Here is a 15,848-nt window from a genome sequence, read left to right as displayed (position 1 = left end):
TTTCTATACCCACTATGTACAGAATATTTTTATGTATGTACAAGAAGTTTTCTCATACATATGAGATACTTTAACACACGTACGGAATACCCACAGTGCACTTTTGTATTTTTTTTTCAAACTTTATCTCATATGTACGTGAAAACATCTCTTCTGTACATAAAAATTACAAGATATTTTCACGTACGTACAGGATAAGTGTTATCCCATAATTTTTTTCATTGTATGGTCCAGAGCTTCCATAAATAGGTACCATGATTGTGAAGAAATAATTTGGGTTTGAAAAAGACAGAACTTACTCTTTGATGTTCCTAATAAAAGGAGAGAGAGAAGAGACGGTTGTTTGGAGATGTGAGGTGCTTGTGTGCCATGTTCTGTGAATTATTATACTTACACTATGTGTTGTCCCACATTCACCCCTACCTATTTTCAATTCAGGCTTAATAAGTATCTTAATAATTTCAGGACACAGTGGTCCTCTTGTCACTGTGCTTAAATATAACGAATCAACCAGGCAAGTAAGTTTAAATTTATTAAACCTTCAAGGCCTATAAAACTGTTTCAAAACTGCACCAGTGTGAATCTTCAAATTCCTGAGAGTTAATGGCTGTGTCAGCAGCAGATTACCATTTTATGACCTTTAAGATGTCTGCTGACAAACATCACTTCCATAAAATTTCCCTTCTAAACCATTTAAGTTTGCAATACAAATACACATTGGCTCGAGATCTGCAGTTATCATTGTTTAATGCATTTGGAAGAGAGTGCTTCTGGGCGGCAGCACCCGGACAGACCACCACCCAGACCATCATAAGGCACACTCCCACACTCACCCTCTTCTTAGGCCAAAGTAGAATTACCAGTTAATCTTCATAATGTGGAACCAAACAATCACCGCTCCCATCTCATATAGTGGATTCAGAAAGTATTCACACCCCTACACTTTCTGCACACTTTATTGGGTTGTAGATTTAATTTTCAATGAAGAGATTTACCAGTTTTGCCCTTTAATCTGTCCTCAATAACCCATAACCATAAAATGAAAACAGGTTTTCAGAAAGGTTGGCAAATTTATTACAAATCACAAACTGAAATCTCACCTTCCTGTAAGTATCCAGACCCCATAATTCAGTGCTTTGTAGAAGCCCCTTTGGCAGACATTCCAGCTTCAAGACTTCTTGGGTAAGTCTCTATAAGCTTTGCTGTCCAGGATTTCAGCAGCTTATCCATCCTTCCTGGCAGATCCTCTCAAGTTTTGTTAGATTGGATGGCAAGTGTCTGTAGTCTGCCATCTACAGGACTCTTCACAGATGTTCTATGCTGTTTAAGTTTAAGTCTGGGCTTTGTTTGGCCACTCAAAGACAGTCAGAGACTTGTCCCAAACCCACTCCAACACTGTGCTGGCTGCATGCTTTAGGCCATTGTCTTGCTGATAGGTAAACCATCGCCCCAGTCTGAGGTTGTGTCCACCTCTCTGGATGTGGCTACATTCATCCTTTCCTAAATTCTGACCAGTCTCACTTTCCCTGCTGCTGAGAAGCACCCCTATTTCATGATGCCACCACCACCATGCTTCACCATACATAGCGCTTGGAGTTCTGCCCAAAGAGTTCATTTTTTTCTCATCAGATCAGAAAAATCTTTTTCTTCCATCATGCTCTCAGAGTCCTTTAAACTGTACAATGCCTTTTACTCAGATGTGACCTTCATCTGGCCAGTCCACAATACCATATCTGGTTTATGGAGAACTGCTGCAATGTCATCCTGCCAACAGGTTCTCCCATCTCAGCAGAGGACTTCTGAAAGCTGAATTTTTGACCCATCACTAAACTTGCATTTACATGGAAATAAAAAAAAAAAAACAGCTGAAAATCAAAAACATTAAGTAAATATGGATAACTCTAAGAGTTTTCACTCCTTTGAAGTTTTCTCATTTTATTGTTTTACATCGTTTAATCACAGTGGGTTTCATTTGGATTTTGGACTCTGAGCTTTTGGATTCTTTCATTGTCAGTGGCATGCTTCTTCAGAGTGGTGCACATGCGCATCCATGGGCGGTTATGAGTGTACAAGTAGTTGTTCAGAGCTCTGAAATAATCAGCGGGAGTCTGTGTCTGAAGTGTCTGCTGCAAATGTGGCCCTAGGTGGTTGAAGATTTCAGTCTGATCTACCAATGATTAACCTCCATCACTTCAGCTGTGATAGCAGTCCCAACAACATTTGTCCTGAGGCATTAGTCGGGCAACAGTACAGGACGATTCTTATATAAGCATCATACATGATCGTTACCTGGGAAATGGTATATGTGTGTCTTACGTAAGCATCAAGCCCAAGTGTTACCTGGGCAACAGTATAGGGTGTGTCTTATGTAAGCATCAGGCCTGAGTGTTACCTGGGCAACAGTATAAGGTGTGTCTTATGTAAGCATCAGGCCTGACTGTTACCTGGGCAACGGTATAGGTGTGTGTTATGTAAGCATCAAGCCCAAGCGTCACCTGGGCAACAGTATAGGGCGTGTCTATTTAAGCGCCTTGCCCAAGCTTTTCCCGGGTAACAGTGTATACTGTACATGTCTTCTCCTAGTAGCGTCCTGTAAAAAAAGTTTTTCGGCAGCCAAGGTGTTGCACGCTGTTGCCAGTGATGTGAACAGTGATGGTGAGGAGACCCTCATCAGCAGTGATGACAAAGTGGATCATTCTTCAGTGAGTGAAACTGAAATGAACAGTGAAACTGAAAATGATTCTGAAGAATCTGAAAGTGACACTCGATTTTGGGTTTCTGTTGACCCTGCTTCAGATAAACCAGCAGCACCTCATTTTGATTTTGTGTGGCAGCCGGGATTAAAAGTAAACATTGCCAGCCAAGATCCACTTCCTTACTTGAAGTTATATCTTGACAATGACGCGATCGAGAGAATTGTTACTGAGATGAACCATTACGCTTAACAATGTTGGGTAAATGATCGTGCATCTATGCAGTTTTCTCGTTTAAAGATACACCACACAAACAACATATTTTGACAGTATATATAGTATTGGCATTATTATTAATTTCATATTATTATTCATCATCATTATTATTTTATCATTATACTTTTTACACTTCTGACTTTGTACTTTTAGTGTTTTGCACATTTTACAGTAAAAAGATGAGATTTAATAAAAAAAGTAATTTTTCAAGCCAAAAAATTCAACACATTTTACATGTTTTTTTTTTGAGAAAAAAAATGTAACGCTATGGAAGTAAATCAATGAAAACACAGTACTCGCCAGAGCCCACCCTGTGGACTTTGACAGGTGACAATGACAGTGTTTATTTCACTGCATCTTTCAAGTGGCCTATGGTGTCACTGAAATAAATAAATGAAGAATGAATTTAAATCATAAAAAATAGATGTAATATTTAATTATTTATATTCATTACTGAAATATTTAATTATTTATACTCTCATATCATTGTGTTTATTTATATACTGTCACGTTTTACAATACATTTATTTATTGTGTATTTATTTACTTGTTTTGTCTGGAATACCGAACACTGTCTCTGTAGTAGCAGCCCATGATAAACAGTAAGACAACAATTCCTATTGTTTCCCATTGTGTTTTACTTATTTGCTGAGTGGGCAGTGCTCTGACTTTAGCACATAATGCACATGAATCCCTTCAGGATGTCATACGTGTATATTGGCTATCTTTAAAAATATCCTTGAATGATGTGACCAAATTTCTACTGAGTCCAGAAAAGGTTTTTATTTTTTCATGAAGTATTTAAAATGTAGGAAGTCTCCATGAATAACACATCTGACACAAACGCTTGCATACAATGAATGTGTGTAATCAGGCAGTGGAATCTCAGTGGACCTGGCCAGCCATTTCATGACTCGGTAGCGGCCATGAGGATGTGAAGATTCGCACCATCCAATGATGGTGATTTATTTCTTTTTTTTTTTACTACGGGGATCCCAGGTACACGCTCAGCCTTGACTTGGCACACACACACATTTACACACAGAGATACTGATAAAGAAGCTGAATGGTTGAATAGCAAAGATATAATAATAATAATAAATTTTATTTATATAGCGCCTTTCCCATGCTCAAGGCACTTACAGAATATAAGAAAGAACGGCAGGGTATACAGTATATAGCATTGTACAAACCAAATAAATAAATAAAGAAGATTAAAACAGTAAATTCAGAGAAAGCCTAACAGACAACATAATCGATGATCTAGCACACACACACACACATACAGGTTACATGAGCATCTTGACAGAGAGGTAAACTGACAGAAGGACAATGAAGTCAAGTAGAGCTAAAAGCCTTCCTGAACAGATGAGTTTTGAGTTGTTTTTTAAAAGAATTCATGGAGTCAGCTGACCTGATTAATTTCGGTAGGTCATTTCAGAGTCTGGGCACTCGCTATACAGCTGAAGGCCCTGCTGTCACCCATGGAGTGAAGATTAGTGTGGGGCACAACAAGATTGGCAGAATCAGAGGACCTTAGTGAGTGGACAGGCACATAGTGATGGAGAAGATCACTGATGTAGTTTGGCGTGAGGTTATTTAAGGCTTTGTAGGTTATTAGTAGGATTTTATATTCGATCCTGTAAGACACAGGGAGCCAGTGAAGATGGAGCAGGATGGGTGTGATGTGCTCGCTGCTGCTGGTTCGAGTCAGGATTCTTGCAGCCGAGTTTTGAATCAACTGGAGCTGTGATATAAGATTAGAAGGGGCACCTGCCAGCAGCGAGATACAATAATCGATGTGGGATGTGATAAAAGCATGGAGAAGTTTCTCAGCATTAGAAAAGGAGAGGAAGGAGCGAACACGGGATATGTTATGCAGGTGGAAGTAAGAAAGTTTCTTAATGTGATTTATGTGGTCGGAATAAGAGAGGGAGAAATCAAAAATGACACCGAGATTCTTTACAGTAGAGGCAGGTCTGATGAGATCACCACCAAGATTGACTGGGAAGGAGCTCATTTTATTAAGTTGCATTTTAGTCCCAATTTGCAGGAGTTCAGTTTTGTTGCAATTTAATTTTAAAGAGTTCTGCTCCATCCAGGTTTGAATTTCACTGAGGCAGGTTGTGAGCTGAGAAAGCTCTGATGAAGTTCCACTTTTAACATTGAAGTAGAGTTGAGTATCATCTGCATAAAAATGATAGCCCAGTCCATAGCTACGAATAATATGGCCAAGGGGAAAAATATAAATATAGAAGAGAATATAAAAAGTATATTAGGTCAATAATAAAGGGAGAAAAAAAAACAATATTACACAAACATCTCATGTGTAAAAGTCCTGCCCAGTTCCCCTGATGGTGATAATAATTTTCAAACACTACACAAATGAAAGCTAAGCACTAGCCGATAAACAGTCAACACTTAGGACGCGGTCCAGAACAGAGTCCAGTACAGCGGGTGTGGATGATGGAGAGAATGAATTGAGATGCCAAGTGACCGGTATCCTGAATGTGATGAACGTTTTGTCCTACCGTGTTCCAAGTGTTGTGAGAAGATCTGTAGAAGCTGGGAGTGCCCCTTAGATGAAGATGTGCACCAACTCTGATGAAACGGCATGAACAAGCAGGCACAAGACAAGCACATAAATCCAGAATGAAACCGTAATCGAAGAGAGCTTGTAGTCCAATAGTGAGTGATGCGTAGAAAGAAATATACGCAGATGATCGCGATTCCCTTGCCGTCTTTTTAATGAGACCGCTTAATTACTCAAGGCAACCTAAACTTGCTTTTGGTAATCATCAGAGACCTCAATACCTTTTACTAAATCAGTTTTTTAAAGTTGATTTCAGATCTGCTTTTGGTCTTTTGCAGTCACGTCCACGTTTTGAGCTATGACTAACATTAGTTTACTTTGTAGTTGCATGCTGTTTTTCACTAAAACGTCAGCACCAATGACGTAAATTTTTCTTCAGTATGAAGTCAATCATTTTGTCTCACGCCATCAGTGTAATTGAATGTATCAATAAGGAATAAGAAATAAGGTCCTAAACATTATATAACATTCTTGTGTCTCATAATATAAAAGGAACAAGCAAACACTTTCATTCTTTTTTTGAGCTGAAAATAAAGGGGCGACCAAAACCCAATAGGTCATCAGATTTAGCCCCAAATAATTTAACGTAGCACTAAGGAATAAGAAATCATTCTAGTCTTTTATAATATATAAAGAACAAACATTCACTTTCTTTCCCTTTTTTCTCTGAGAAATTGGCCCGATTTTAACGGGGGTATTATTTGGATTTTGGAAACTGAACATTTGTTGAGCAAACTCACATTGCTTTACAGCACTTGGCTGGCCCCCCTTTTATTTTTAGTCCAAGGGATTCAAGTGGGCACCGTCTCTGATGACGGAAAATATTCACCTCCAACCTTACATGTCGTCTTCTCCAGCCGCTGCAGCAAACTGTCAGAACTGACGGTCAGCCGCGGCTCCAGATGAAAATATTAAGGTTGGGCGTCTAAAATACTAAGCAGAGCACAATGGGACAAAACTCCAACAAGTAACATTATAGACAAGTGACTCCTCCGGGAGCCATAACTGCTGATGGTCACAAGCAAACCCCCCCAGCCAGTGACGTGTCCCCGTTTCCTGTAGACTTTCGGAAGCTGCTGCACCAAAACAGAAAGCTGAAGATGAAGGGAAACGGAAAGAGAGAAGACCACTTTTCCAATTTACTAACTTAAAGATTTCTGCTGTGCATAACAATCTGATCCCGGGTCCTCCCTGCGTGGAGTTTGCATGTTGTTCCCGTGTCTGCGTGGGTTTCCTCCGCGTGCTCCGGTTTCCTCCCACAGTCCAAAGACATGCAGGTTAGGTGCATTGGCAATCCTAAATTGTCCCTATTGTGTGCTTGGTGTGTGTTTGGTGTGTGTGTGTGCCCTGCGGTGGGCTGGCACCCTGCACGGGATTTGTTCCTGCCTTGCGCCCTGGGCTGGCTGGGATTGGCTCCAGCAGACCCCCGTGAACCTGTAGTTAGGATATAGCAGGTTGGATAATGGATGGATGGATGGATAACAATCTGAATGCAAATCCTCATCTCGTCCTCACAGGACGCCTCCTCTTGCCTTGGCCTTCACAATCGGCATACTGTATGTGCCAGTGTTCAATGCAGAATCAGGACAGAGAAGCATATGCAGCAGTGCAGATGGAGAATAAAAAGAGAGAAAAAAACCAAAAAAAGCATTAATCACAACATAGGGTCAAGTGAAGCTTCTTTTATCTCTACAGTGTAAGAGCTGGGAGGTAAATGAGCCACTCAAGGTCACCCTGAGACTAAGTGAAGAGCATTAAACAGGTGTCTTCTATCTTACAGTTCAGCTGTTTAGCCACTAGGTGGAGACACAGCCAACAGCACTCCTTCCTAATGTAATCATTTATAGTGGAAGAGCAGCTCAGTTTTTATTGTGTTTAGAATGAACTTAAGCCGGTGTCACATTACACATCACATTGATGATCAATTCACTGCGGCGTGTCAATTTAAACAACTGAAAACTGATGGGCATGTCACATTTACCAGCAGCATGCCGGCCTTCCAGCACGGGCATGCTTGCCCCTTTTGTGACAGTCAATAGCGTGTTGCATGGTAAAGCTGGTACTGTCCAGAGGGGTAACAGCTACAATTAGTTCATCTGCAATCTCTGCCCTTATTTTTCTATTCTGTCATCATACATAAAGCACAAGACATCCAACAGACGAGCTTCTGTTGCATTTGTGAGGTCCAAAATGCCCGCGGTCCTCAGTGCTCGTTGCTGCATTCTGTGCACTGAACCTCTAAATGGACATTCTTACTGGTTGGCAGCTCTCATACACACCAAGCCAACCACTGTGACTGGAGACAAAATCAAACCTGTTTGATTCTGATGGAGTGAGTCACTGGGAATGTCACATTAGATGACCAGTTTCACAGTAGAGCACCACAGCTTGCCTCTAATTGGCTAACGTACTGTATGTAAGTAAAGTCTATGACTGAAAATTACTGAAAAGGTTATGTAATGTGACAGGGCCTGAGTAGAGAGGGGTCCAGCTGCAGACCTCAGCCCTCAGCTTCGCGATTCAGTAGCTCCGCTGGACAGCCAGTTGGATTGCAGGTTTTTGTCCCTTGGTTTACTTGACTGGAGATAACCCACCCTTAACCCTAATCTATCGTCACCACAATGTAAGCAGGTTGAAATATCACTGAGGTATAAAATAAGGAGACAGCTCCCTCAATGGAGTGGAACACTGGTGGTCTGCAGCTAGAGTCTGTTAACTTATTGTGATTTTATACCTGAGAGGCAATTAGGACTGTGCAGCTGATAAGGCCCCCTAGTAGTGTAGGAGTGTAAAGCATAAGACACTGGCTCAGTCTCCAGTATCACAGAGAGACACCTGACCTGCCAAACGGAAAAACTCAGGCGGTAAATAGAAAGCATGGTGAGGACAAATAAAGTTTTATCTATCTATCTATCTATCTATCTATCTATCTATCTATCTATCTATCTATCTATCTATCTATCTATCTATCTATCTATCTATCTATCTATCTATTAATTATATAGTGCCTTACATATGTATGTATCTATCTATCTATCTATCTATCTATTAATTATATAGTGCCTTACATATCTATCTATCTATCTATTAATTACATTATTAAGCAGAAGGCCCTGCTGGTGCTGACAGGCTCATCTCTGTTCAGTTCACCTCTTTATCGCTAACACTCGCCAAGCTGGCACACGACCTTGGTCTGCTCATTCATGACTGGCTGTTTCTCACTGGCCATGTTGCAGTGGTCTCCATAGCAGTCTTGCAGATTTATTCTGTACCAGATCAGAGCGTACCTAACAGAGCATGCAGCACACCTCCTGGTCCCAGTTTTGGTCTACCAGTCTCTGTTGGCTCGTCCTTGAACCGTCACCTTATCGTGGTGAAGGGGTTTGCTTGTCCCAATGATCCTAGGAGCTATGTTGTCCGGGGCTTTATGCCCCTGGTAGAGCCACCCAAGGCAAACTGGTCCTAGGTGAGGGATGAGACAAAGAGCGGTTCAATAAACCTCCAATGAAAATAAAACTTGGACAACGTTTTCCCTTGCCGGACGCGGGTCACGGGCCCCCTCTGGAGCCAGGCCTGGAGGTGGGGCTCGATGGCGGCGCCTGGTGGCGGGCCTGCACCCATGGGGCTGGCGGGCACAGCCGAAGATGTAACGTGGGTCCTCCTCCCCATGGGCCCACCACCTATCGGAGGGGTCAAGGAGGTTGGGTGCAGTGTGAGTTGGGTGGTGGCGGGCGGGGACCTTGGCGGTCTGATCCTCGGCTACAGAAACTGGCTCTTGGGGCGTGGAATGTCACCTCTCTGAAGGGAAGGAGCCTGAGCTAGTGCTTGAGGTCGAGAGGTTCGGCTAGATATAGTCGGACTCACCTCGGCGCACAGCTTGGATTCTGGAACCAATCTCCTTGAGAGGGGCTGGACTCTCTACCACTCTGGAGTTGCCCGGTGAGAGGCGCCGAGCAGGTGTGGGCATACTTATTGCCCCGACTGGAGCCTGTGCATTGGGGTTTACCCGGTGGGCGAGAGGGTGGCCTCCCTCCGCCTTGGGTGGGGAAGGGTCCTGACTGTTGTTTGTGCGTATGCGAACAGCAGTTTGGAGTATCCACCCTTTTGGAGTCTCTGGAGGGTTGCTAGAGGGCATACCTTCTGGGGATTCCCTCGTTTTGCTGGGAGACTTCAATGCTCACGTGGGCAATGACAGTGAGACCTGGAAGGGCGTGATTGGGAGGAATGGCCCCGATCTGAACCCGAGGCGGTGTTTTGTTATTGGACTTCTGTGCTGTCACGGATTGTCCATAACAACACCATGTTCAAGCATAAGGGTGTTCATATGTGCACTTGGCACCAGGACACCCTAGGCCTCAGGTCGATGATCGACTTTGTGGTGTGTCGTGGACTTGCGGCCATATGTCTTGGACACTTTCGGGTGAAGAGAGGGGCGGAGCTGTCAACTGATCACCACCTGGTGGTGAGTTGGCCGATGGTGGGGAAGATGCGGTCAGACCTGGTAGGCCCAAGCGTGTTGTGAGGGTCTGCTGGGAGCGGCTGGCAGAGTCCCCTGTCAGAAGTAGCTTCAACTCCCACCTCCGGCAGAACTTCAACCCGTCCCGAGGGAGGTGGGGACATTGAGTCGAATGGGCCATGTTCCGTGCCTCTATTGTTGAGGCGGCTGACGGAGCTGTGGCGCAAGGTGGTGGTGCCTGTCGTGGCGGCAATCCCGAACCCGTTGGTGGACACGGCGGTGAGGGATGCCGTCAAGCTGAAGAAGGAGTCCTATAGGACTTTTTGTCCTGTGGGTCTCTGGAGGCAGCTGATAGGTACCGGCAGGCCAAGCGAGCGCGGCGGTTGTTGCTGAGGCAAAACTTCGGGCATGGGAGGAGTTTGGAGGCCATGGAGAGCGACTTTGGACGGCCGAGGAGATTCTGGTCCACCGTCCGGCGTCTCAGGAGGGAAGCAGTGCAGTGTCAACACCGTATATGGTGGGGATGGTGCGCTGCTGACCTCGACTTCGGGGCGTTAGTGGGTGGTGGGAGGAGTACTTGAAGACCTCCTCAATCCCACTAACATGCCTTCCAATGAGGAAGCAGAGCCTGGGGACTCTGAGGTGGGCTCTCCCATCTCTGGGACTGAAGTCACCGAGGTGGTCAAAAAACTCCTTGGTGGCAGGGCCCGGGGTGGATGAGATCGCCGGAGTTCCTTAAGGCTCTGGATGTTGTAGGACTGTCTTGGTTGACACGTCTCTGCAACATCGCATGGACATCGGGACAGTGCCTCTGGATTGGCAGACCGGGGTGGTGGTCCCCTCTTTAAAAGGGGACGGAGGGTGTGTTCCAACTATAGAGGGATCACACTCCTCAGCCTCCCTGGAAAAGTCTATTGGGGGTTCTGGAGAGGAGGGTCCGTCGGATAGTGAACCTCGGATTCAGGAGGAACAGTGTGGTTTTAGTCCTGGTCGGAACAGTGGACCAGCTCTTCACCCTTAGCAGAGTCCTGGAGGGTGCATGGGAGTTTGCCCGACCGGTCTACATGTGTTTTGTGGCCTTGGAAAAGGCGTTCGACCGTGTCCCTCGGGAATCCTGTGGGGGTGCTCGGGAGTATGGGGTACGGACCCCTGATAAGAGCTGTTAGGTCTCTGTACAACGGTGTCAGAGCTTGGTCCGCATTGCTGGCAGTAAGTCGAGCCCGTTTCCAGTGAGAGTTGGACTACGCCAGGGCTGCCCTTTGTCACCGATTCTGTTCATAACTTTTATGGACAGAATTTCTAAGCGCAACCAGGGTGTTGAAGGGGTCGGTTTGGTGGACTCAGGATTGGGTCACTGCTTTTGCAGATGATGTTGTCCTGTTTGCTTCATCAGGCCGTGATCTTCAGCTCTCTCTGGATCGGTTCGCAGCTGAGTGTGAAGCGGCTGGGATGAGAATCAGCACCTCCAAATCCGAGAGCATGGTCCTCAGCAGGAAAAGGGTGGAGTGCCCTCTCAGGGTTGGGGTAGAGATCCTGCCCCAAGTGGAGGAGTTCAAGTATCTTGGGTCTTGTTCACGAGTGAGGGAAGAATGGGCGTGAGATCGACAGGCGGATCGGTGCGGCATCCGCAGTGATCGCGGGCTCTGCATCGGTCTGTCGTGGTGAAAAAGGAGCTGAGCCGTAAGGCAAAGCTCTCAATTTACCAGTCGATCTACCTTCCTACCCTCACCTATGGTCATGAGCTATGGGTAGTGACCGAAAGAACGAGATCGCGAATACAAGCGGCTGAAATGAGTTTCCTCCACAGGGTGTCTAGGCTTTCCCTTAAAGATAGGGTGAGAAGCTCAGTCATCCGGGAGGGGATCAGAGTAGAGCCGCTGCTCCTCCGCATCGAGAGGAGTCAGATGAGGTGGCTCCTGGACGCCTCCCTGGTGAGGTGTTCCGGGCACGTCCAACTGGGAGGAGGCCCCGGGGAAGACCCAGGACACGCTGGAGGGACTATGTCTCCCGGCTGGCCTGGGAGCATGGGATTCTCCGGAAGAGCTGGAAGAAGTGGCGGGGAGAGGAAGTCTGGGCCTCTCTGCTTAAGCTGCTGCCCCCGCGACCCGACCTCGGATAAGTGGAAGAGGATGGATGGATGGATAATCTCTGTTGGCAGGAGTACCAGCGTTGTGTCACCAGGCCACTGCTGATGATTCAAAATGCAGGAGGTTGTTTGGTGGGTGCATGTCACTCCTCTTTTCACATCACTACATTGTTTTCCCAGCTCAGATTTGGTTGTCTGCCTACAGTTACCAAAGGGTCATCACTTGTGAAGCCCTGTGCTCCCTCTGGACTGCGCTGGTCTGCTCATGAATGGCACCTGGTGATGCCAGCTCTGTGTGATACCAAATCTCAGTGCCGACTCTTTGCACAGGTAGCTCCTGGCTGGTAGAACGAGCCGCCCACCTCCAATCGAACTTCGGAGTTCCGCATTGTGTATAAGGAGCCTTTGAAGACCCTCCTGTTTGGTGAATTTGTGCCTAACTGAAGTTAGCTGTTAGATTCTTGTAATCTTAGAATTGTAACTCGCTTGCATTTTGTTCTAAACTCTTTGGTTTGTAACACTTTGTTCCCAAACAGTCCAGCCTGGCTCATGTTACTCGATTTTTATTGACCCCTTTTGGTTAAAAGAGGTGACAGCTGGGGTCCAGCACTCTAGCGGAACAGGACAGCATCATTGTGACAGGGACATGACAAGTGAAGAGGCGATAGCAGCAGGTCTCTCCGTGGTGGTGGTGGTGGTGGTGGCCTAGTTTGTGTTGGGGTCCCAGGTGGCTTATTAGTATCACTCTTGGCCCTCTCATTATGTCGGCCTGTCTTCCTTCTATTGTCTGCATTGTGCCCCCCTCACCCTCCCCTCACCCCCTTGAGTATCCTTCTTCTTCTCCTTCTTCTTCTAGTGAGTCATAAATGGCTTGAAATCTAATCGCAGTGCTTAGCCGCAGCAACACTCATCCTAATTTGTGCTGCTGCCCTGAGAGGAACTTCATGTAAGCAATCCCTAGAAATTTCCAAAGGGCCTGTTTAAGACCAGGAGCGCCTTCATTACCGTGAGTCCGCATCAAATAAACGAGCGAGCCGGAGAGCTCAGAGGGAGAAGGAGAGGAGCGCAAATACAATTTCGACTAATGGCATCTCAGTCGATAGAACGAGGCCACAAGTATTCATAAGAGAAGCCATGAAAGTGCAGGGGATGAGGCTCACTAATGAAATGAAATTCTCCTTCTGAACTCGTCCCCGGGGGTTTCGGACGGATTTACGGCCGTGCATTTCGCTTTTTAATGAGTGGTTTGGATGTGCGGAAACCCCAAAACGTGGAGTTCTGACTCTGCTGATGTGGAATTTCTGTGTCTCTCTCTTTATTTTTAATACGTTTCTCTTTCAAAGTCTGTTCCCCCACCCCACATGACCCCACTTTTTACCCTGTATGTCCCGTAGGTGGCGCCATTCCTGCTTTGTGATATGATCTCCCATGGTGCTCTCTCTGACATGGCCGTCCTTTTAGTGAATGTTGTTGATCCAGTTCAGGGTTACGCAAAACCAGGAGGTAAACCTGCAGGGGATGCCAACCGAAAGAATAACCCACCCACCTACCTACACACCCACACAAGCCGGTTTAAGATCACCAATTCAAATAACATGAACAGTCCTTTGGGATGTTGGGAGAGACCCCCGCACATGGAGAGCATGCAGAGACAGTGACTCTCTGTGACCAGCATGGGGTTCAAATGCTCAAAGCCGCCAGGATTGTGTTCAACCTCCCACAACCCCAAATTGGAATCAATGGCTGCGGAAAATGCGTGGATAGATACGTGATTAGAAAATCGGCTCTGAGCTGTCAAACGGGATTTACAAATCGGAAAGAGGAACAGAAAATAAATGAAGTGCACTCCCCGGCGACGTCCCCCCCCACCATTAGCTTCCTAATTATCCGAGCACAGCTTTGCGGAGTGCTTGGCCTCCAGTTTTCAACAGACTAGACATTTAGAAATCATGGGATTAATGGTCTGGAAACATCTTCAGGTTTCCTTCGGTTTTATTGCCCAACTCTCTAACAAAATAAAAAAATTTCTGTAGGTTTACAGACACAGCAAGGTGGATTCATCGAGGAGCAGAAACGTTTAGAACAAATACATATGTGAGCACAAACTCTCATTACTATCATTTTATTTTAACTGTGTGCGCATTACATATTCTGTATAATCTTACTCACCTCTGTACGTACCTACACAAGTTTCAGGCAGCCTGTATGTGTTGTGAACCCTAGAGGGGGCCCAACCCCAGACACTGTAAAGTCCTGTTAACATAAATGAGGTTTTAATTCCACGTCTGTCTTCCACAAAGATTCCAGAAGTGTGATAAACAAAAATCTCGTCATGCTGTCTCTCTTCTTTCTCCTCCTCTTCACCACCCAGGAGAGTTTTGTCCACTTTCACGCGACTCTGACTCACCTGGATGAGGTCAAGCAGCGTCTTTTATTAACCTGGTAGTACTTCTGGTGCTGGGGTGTGGCCTGATGGAAACACTTCCGGGTCAAACGGAAGTCCCATAAAACAGGGATGAGGAATCCCCATAGCATCCCCTGGTGGCCCCTGATAAGGCTGTTTCCAGAGGACTGCAATACCCATCATGCCTTGTAGGTATCAGGCACAGGTACAATTGCCCAGGGAGTCTGCCTGAAATTGTGTTGGGGCAGCCTGGTTGTCTGTCCCTGTCCTTCCATTATACTGTCCTCCTTGGCCAGGTATTGTTCCTCGGTCCCAACCCAGCTAGGACACCAGCGCACCCACTCTGGCATTGGCATCTTCTGCCTGTCTTCTGGGTAAGACAGGATGATCTTTGCCCTGTTTCATTAAGTGGTATAGGGCTGGCCTCCCGTCTGCTTAAAGAACCCACCCATGTCTGTCATCCATCACAGTGTATAAATACGAGGGGGAGTCAAGCTAATGTCAGAAATCAGGTCATTTCTCAATGGAATCTCCACCCGCCTCGATGCACTTGTGCCACCTGCCTGGAAGTGCTGGGATTCCAGCAGAAATAAAGGTTTTGTCTCGTCCTCATAAACCACTCGTGCACCGCTTCCTATCACATCGTCATCTTTCTTGAACCGACGACCACCCAGATGTTTTTTTAGCGGTCAAAAAAGGTGGAAATCACAAGGTGCCAAATCTGACAAATGATGACAATGTGGCAATACCTCCAACTTCGGTTTCTCCAGACCAGCTTTGTGTTCTTTGCAATGTGTGAGCAGGCGGGCGGGCGGGCAGTAAATCACCGAGTCAACCGCGCTTGAACTGGCTGCACGCAAAAACACAGAGGCCAATGCTGATCTAGTACAGCGGCTCAATCCCAGGGACAGTGATGCTGATTCGCTTGGGGGCAGCAGTGGTCATCAGCTGGCACTTCAATGAATGTATGGCACTGACTGATCAGGTCCGCCGTGCTGGCAAATTGCACTGGGAACCGACTACTGACTGCTGTGTTCAATGAATGTACATCGCTGAATACACTCCGCTCCAGCGTCCTGGCAGATTGCATTGGGAACCGAATATAGCCGGTTATGGTGGTTTAAGGGTTAAAAGATGACAAAAAGAAAGTTAGAAGAAAAGAAAAACGATTAAGATAAGGCAATAATATTAAATAATGTGTATCAACAAAACAAGATGAAGGTGAAATGGCCTGGAGGACAGAAAAAACTAAAAATAAAACTCCAGTTAGGCTGGAGAAAAATAACAAAATCTGCAGGGGTTCCAAGGCCATTCTACCTAACGTAAAAGTTTATAAATCA

This window comes from Polypterus senegalus, chromosome 1 (genome assembly GCF_016835505.1).
Source record: "Polypterus senegalus isolate Bchr_013 chromosome 1, ASM1683550v1, whole genome shotgun sequence".
Taxonomy (NCBI): Eukaryota; Metazoa; Chordata; class Cladistia; order Polypteriformes; family Polypteridae; genus Polypterus; species Polypterus senegalus.
The sequence above is the reverse complement of the archived record's forward strand: the minus strand, read 5'-3'. Positions refer to the sequence as shown.